The sequence below is a fragment of the Apteryx rowi genome, unplaced genomic scaffold (genome assembly GCF_003343035.1).
Source record: "Apteryx rowi isolate R43461 unplaced genomic scaffold, aptRow1 scaffold_114, whole genome shotgun sequence".
Lineage (NCBI taxonomy): Eukaryota > Metazoa > Chordata > Aves > Apterygiformes > Apterygidae > Apteryx > Apteryx rowi.
In genome coordinates, this window is record NW_020447353.1 from 405,238 (window position 1) to 411,886 (window position 6,649).

A 6,649-nucleotide genomic window follows, 5' to 3' on the forward strand; every position below is an offset into this window, starting at 1 on the left:
GCTGGATACATTCTATCATTTCAAATATTCAAGAAGGTTGAGCCTTACCAAGCGTAAGAAAAACTAGCAAGGGGCTGAATTATCTCAGTTCTTCGGCAAAATCTGTAAAACAGGGTTGAAGAGGAGAACTCTATAAAGTCATCTTGCAGAGGTCCTCCGCAATCATTTCACTGGTGGGGGTAAGAGCAGCTAGCATCTGTGTTTCCTCTTGAGCCTGCTCATACTGCTGGGAGTCTGCAGAAAGCCCATTGCTCTAAGTGCCTCTTCCTTGAGGGGATTAAAACCCTCTTCATCCAGTTTATATAACAGCTTTTGCTAATGACATTAGCTGAGATACTGCAGAGATTTCTGACTTCAAAGCCAAGTAAACCTGCTTCTGATAACCACAGGCAAGCAACAGGCAGAATTAAGTCATTCTCCAGGAAGCAAAAATATAGAATAAACACTTCTATATATTGGGCCGCACAGAAGTTAAGGATTCTTCTGCCCCAGTGAGAAACAACAAATATTGGTACTTTTATTATAAAACTTATTTTAGTCACTGTACTCTCCCAGTGGGGTTACAGAATTAACTTCAGTCTGAGGTCTATTAGCATTTAATGCATAGCTTAGTATAAGAAAAGGTTTTATATAAAATATTTATGTATCTTCCTTTTATCTTAGGTTGGTTATAGCTGTTACATTTTTGCTAGCTACAGGAAAGAGGGACAGGTTTGCATAGTGATGAATTAACAATACAGTGAATCATGACGTGCTGGAAACTACTTCACAGCCTCCGAGCACTAACTTTTGAAACTGGCTAGCTAAGGATAATATTGGTACGCAGTCTGATGTAGAAGTTGTAGACATGAGATTGAGAAGAAAGCAACGATGTTCCCAGTAGAAAGAGTTGCTTTTCAAATGTCATTAGCTCTTCAGGATTAAGATCACTAATTTAGAGTTTGCAAGAGATACAGGAATACTAAAGAAAAGATTATACCCTGGGAAGTACTGCAGCTTTGTTTACAGTTCTCTAAGCATGTTTTATACTATTTCCTTTCAAATGCACAGCACTGATCATCTTAGTTTTGATTTGCTGTGCTTTGGAAACAATATTTGGGGCAAAAGCTTTGCTAGTCATGCATGGAGTTACTGGATTTATGAAGAGCTAGCTTTTGGGCTGGAAAGCATTTCAGTCCAAAGCAGGATGTTTTCCACAGAGGTGTACATGATCTTGAATTTCTTAAATGTGTGTAGATTTAAACACTGGTGCATATTTTGTCTGAGCAGAGTACAGGTCTGTGTTTGAACATCTACTCAGGAATTCTGGGCTTGGGTTGAAGAAAGAACATGCTGATGACTTCACTGTTACATCCACAATGTCATATATTGTGATCGTTTTGACTTATCAGGGCTCAGTATTTTCTAAGCTTTCTAAGGTTTTATTTAGATAGCTCAAGCTTGATTATTTACAGATTTGGAGATAAATTACTTTCTGATGAGATTCCACTGGTACAAGTGGACCTCCAACAGGGCTGATATATTAAGCCTCTTTTTTGGTAATTTATATATTCCTACGTTCTTTTGCTTTGGCCATGTCTGGATCATAGGAGTCAACACATCCCTCCTTTTTTAGCAGCCAAATATTTTGTAGCAGAGTAAGTTGAGTTTTGACTGTGGAAAGCTCTTAGGATATAAAGGCAGCATTAAGGTTTTCATGGCTTTCCAAGCCTGGATGCAGATCTAAAGGAAAAAGAAATGCTCTTTTAGGGACTTTCATCTCCAAGACATGTTATATTCTGAGAAGGAAAAAAAACTTCTCCAGTGGTTCACTGACTAGAGATCCCCTTTTGGGGACTGTTTTTTTAGTGGGGGGAAGGAGGAGAAGGCAAAGCTGTCACAAAACGAAGTCCAAAAGCACTTGGTACAAAATCAAGTTATGCAATAGAAGCCCTGACGGCAATGCGAGCTGATACGTGTGTTATCGTCACGGACGGTCTGGTACATGATCAGTGCCTCCTACCCTGTCCCTAATTCCAGCCTTAACAGCTCCTGCAAAACTGCAGTCCTAAAATAGATCATTTGGCAAAGAAAGCCCCTCAGTTTCCCTTTTCACTTGTCACTTCCCCTCCTTGTTGATGATTTGAAGTTCATAGTACTTCTGATGATGTCATAATCCCTCTGAGCATGATGTCATCATCTCACCTCTTATCAGTGAGGCCGTAGAAGGAAGAGAAGAAGGGTGTCACCAGGGTATTGACTAACACACCCGCGACTGAAGGAGTTAGCAGCYAGCTACACTACTTGGGAACTGGGACCATATGGGAAGCAAAATCCAAAAGCTGAAACTGGCAAAGGGTGAGGAGCTCACGCCATAAGCATCTGCTTAAATGCGACGCTACCAAAACCGAGATGGTTTCATAAAGAATAACGTCACTCCTGTATTAAGAGGCTTTACATGGGGTAAGGATGCCATTCTATCTTTTTTTAAAGTTGTGAACTACTCAGTTCTTTAAACACGTGCCATTGAAGTCAGTGGGAACAGTCAATCACAGGAATAGGGACAAAACAGGACAGACGAAATTGGCAACATGTTAAAAGAAAAAGGGGTCAAATGTTTTAGAAATCTGTCCAACTAAATAGCTTTTATTTACATGTTTTTTAAGAAGTTCTCAAATAAGACAAGCACTAAAAAGCTGATTAAATACCAGGATTTAGACACTACAATAACCAGCACTACTGTGACATAAATCAAGTGAAGGACAAAAGGTAGTATTAGACCATTCTACTTGAGGGGACAAAGAAAGGGAAATTTGAGCTAGACAGAGGAATTCAGCAGATCATCACAGATACTGTATAAAAATGTCTACTGACTTGAGTTAGGAGAACTATTCTTTTTTAGATGGTGGGATACTTAATCGGGTAATTGGAAAATCAGAGTCCAATTGTTTTCTAATGTTTACAGTGGAATGAAAATAGATCAACTTTTAATACCAGTTGAGCTACTCTGGGTTTCATAGGCTAATGCAGAGAATATCAGCACCAGATTCTAAAGCCATCTATGCTTATGAATTCACTATAAATTAAAAGCTCATCTTTTCTCTTTATTGAATCATTTTTACATGCACAGTGTGCATGCATTAGCAATTGCAATCATTCACAATCCAAGCACTCTGTGCCTGAGGATGAACTCCAGTTTTAGTGGGGAAAACGCCAGATATTATTGATAATGCATTAAATAATTAACTTTTTGGTTTGAGTAGACATTTTGCTCACTGGCAGAATACTTGCCAGGAAAATCTAGTGTTCCAGGTTGTAATCAAAGGCTTTCATTTTATTTTCTGTATGAGCGTATGTACTGCTCTGCAGGGAACTGTGCCTGAATTTTGATAAACTTTTCTGTTCTTTGTATTTTTTTAACCTAGTTTTACTATCAGAAAAGTACACAGCTCAACTTTGTTATTACTTGCATTTTCATGGTAGCTATGAACCCAGACCATAGACTGGAACTCCACTGTGCCAGAAATTGTACAAACACGAAGTGAATAGATAAACTACAAATTCTTGGGACAGGAATCAAGAATTAGGTGAGTGATAATGATTGGATACAAACAAACCAGTGAAAGAGTGCAAAGAAAAAAACTTCAATGAGCAGATCTTTTGAAAATTTATGGRCAGTTTTAGATTCAAACCTTAGGAAACAAGCCAGTGTTGCCCAACACAATGCCTCCAGAAAGAAATCAGGCAAGGTAGGGGATATTACAGCAGGAAAACTGTACTAGTTCAGAATTTCATCAATAACGAGTGTCTTTTAGAAATGACACCACCAGGGACTGTTCTCTTGCAACAGCATGGCACACCTTGTGACCACACAGTGAAGCTCTCTTAGCCATCTAGTTTAGCAGGTAACTCCAAACTGCCTCTTAGGAATGGTCCCTGGCCGTGCTATCCTCCAAACTGTGCCCAGGCACTAGACTGAGCCAAAACTGCAGCCAGGACCATGCTAAGACTTGGATGGTATGGCAGATTATGTACTAGTGCTTGGTACTCTAGCTAGATGTAGCTGGTGAGAGTCGTTATGAGCTAAAGGACAGCACAACACAAGGAATTCAGAATCCATTGGTAGAGGGATTTTTCCAGAGAAGTAATCTGAGGAGTACTATCTCTGTCGTCACCCTGTCAAAAAGAACAGAATATAAAAGAAGGATGAAAATAGTGTCCTGCTGTTAAGGAAGCTTACAGTTCTTGTACAAGCATTTGGCATTCTCCACAGCATCTTATGCGTACCATGGCTATACTTACACTGTAAAGTAGGAAGAGAAAACATGACCTAGCACATGGAACCATTAAAAATGCAGAGCGTTACTTTGTGGGTTATTTTATGTCAAGCAGCAGATGGTTGGACATGCTAAATAACTGAACACAATACAGAACTTTCTGAAGCTAAGAATCTAGTTTCTGGATTTCCTAAAGAAGCAGAGAAGTGTGGGTGTTGTTGAGACTCTGGAAAGACAGTAGTTTTGATTACATGTGTTGTGATTATGTTTTTAGTTAAGTATAGTAGTGAAAGACAGTAGTGGAACAGTATATTAGTGCAGTCCTGAACTGTTATAGCTGGAGGATTTATATGGATGCCGATTTACTAAGAACACACAATACAGGATTGTATTCTACACTAATGCAACAAAGCGAGCACTGGTCAGAAACCACAGCCAGCACAGGCAAAGCTAACTGTATTTATGTCAGGGATGGCATTATTTACCAGTGCCTCTCACTGCCTGGAATGACTGCCTGTTGACAAGAAATTAGATACGATGTGCCTGGGAAACRAAACTGCGAGTATTGCCAGTGATTTCTGGGCTCAGTTGCACATTGTTTTCTCTTCCRGATTAGGTGAACACCCTTCGTAGCTGTATCCTGGTGGAAACTGTCTTCACTGGCTTTTTTGTTTTAAAACTGAGGTGAAATCATTAGTGTGGCTTTGTAACTGGAAATACAGGAGAAAAACAAACAGGAACTTGAGTTTGAGATTGCATCAGGCCCAGTCAGCCAGTAGTTTTGTTTTAGTTGTGAACTGTACAAAGATTAGCCAATGTGGACACAGAGTTAACAGAACTGCAGAAAGAAAAACTGTCAGAGAAAAGAAGCATGAGGGGTTACAGTTGGGTGAAAAACTAGAGATTTTAAAATATAACTGAAAAGTTAACAGAAAATGGAAAGATTAATTGCTAACTACTCAGGAATTAACTCCTTTCAGGCTTCAGCTGTGTGCATGTGTTGGGGACTAGCACATGCCCAAAAAACAGCTCCGAAAACCTGTTCTTGAAGCCTGCAACTGGCAGTCTCTTCTTTAACTAACTTTAACCAATTCTTCCTTATCCTCTTTTTCCTGCATATTCTGTCCTCTTTCTCCAGTGTTGTTTCCTGTTCATTTGTTTTGCACTTAGCACAGCCCTCTTCTGCTTTTTGTAAACAGACTTGAAAAGTGCAGGAGATTCTTCTATCAGTTTATTTTTATCCTGGACATCCACTTTCCTATTTAGTTGTGTAAGACACCCAGTGTAAAAGGATATTACAATATGATTTTAATGGAAGGGAATCACTGACAGGTGAAAAGTTGATTTCATTGCATTTAATTACAATGATAAAATATGCAATATTGAAAGTGCTTCCTACTGCCTAGAGCATTACTTTTTGAACTGAGGGGCTTGACTTTAATTCTTGCCTCTTTCAAGGACTGCCAGATCCTTTAGGTAGAATGATTCCCTTTCCCAGTCTCTGGTTTTCCAATCTACAAATCCGAATAAAGATAGGTTCTTCGTTAAACATTTTGACATCTACTGAAAAGAGCTTGAGAAAAAGGATACTTCTGTGATTATCATTTCAAGCATGAAATTATGGTCTAAGTAAACCAACAGAAGATACTACCCAAGGAAAAAAAAGGCGGGGGCAACCCCCCACATACTGCTTCCATCATGAAAGCTGTTTGACTGAACTCCCCTAGTTTCCCAACCGCCACTGCTGTACGCCTGGCGGCACTTCTAAAATACCAAAGCGAAAACCAAGACAAAGAACTGCAGCTTTCCCATTAAGGCTTTTTCCTGTGGCATAGCTAGCGCAGCTCCCTCTGATAATTCATCCCTAAGCAACGGCAGCGCGACCTGCTCTGCCAGGGGCTTCAAGGGCGAGGGCGGCGGCGGCGGCGGCAGCACCGCCCCAGGGCCCTCTGCAAAGCGACAGGCGGCGGCGCAGGGCGCTGGGCCGAGCGGCCGCCGCCTCCCCATTGGCCCGCGGGATCACCTCAGCGCGCCGCCCCCGTGCTGAGTCACCGCGCGCCGCACGCCAGGGGCGCCAGCCGACACGCCGCGCGCGCACGTGTTGGGGGGGGCGCCAACGGCCGCCGCGCTGCGCGTGGGGCCGGGGCGGCAGCGCCCCCTCAGCGCGGCCGCCGCTTTACGCGCGCAACGCGCCCGGCACGGCGGGCGTTCAGCCGCGGCGGTGCAGGGCCGCCAGCGCGGCAGGGGCTCGCCGGGCTCTGCTGCCGGGGAGGGCGCTGCCCGGGGCTCCGCCGCCGAGCCTCCTCGTGGGGTCAGGCGGGGCTGCGGGCTGCCAGCGGGCGCGCTGCAGCCGCGCAGATCCCCGCTCGTGTCATGGTCGCCATCAGGAGCTC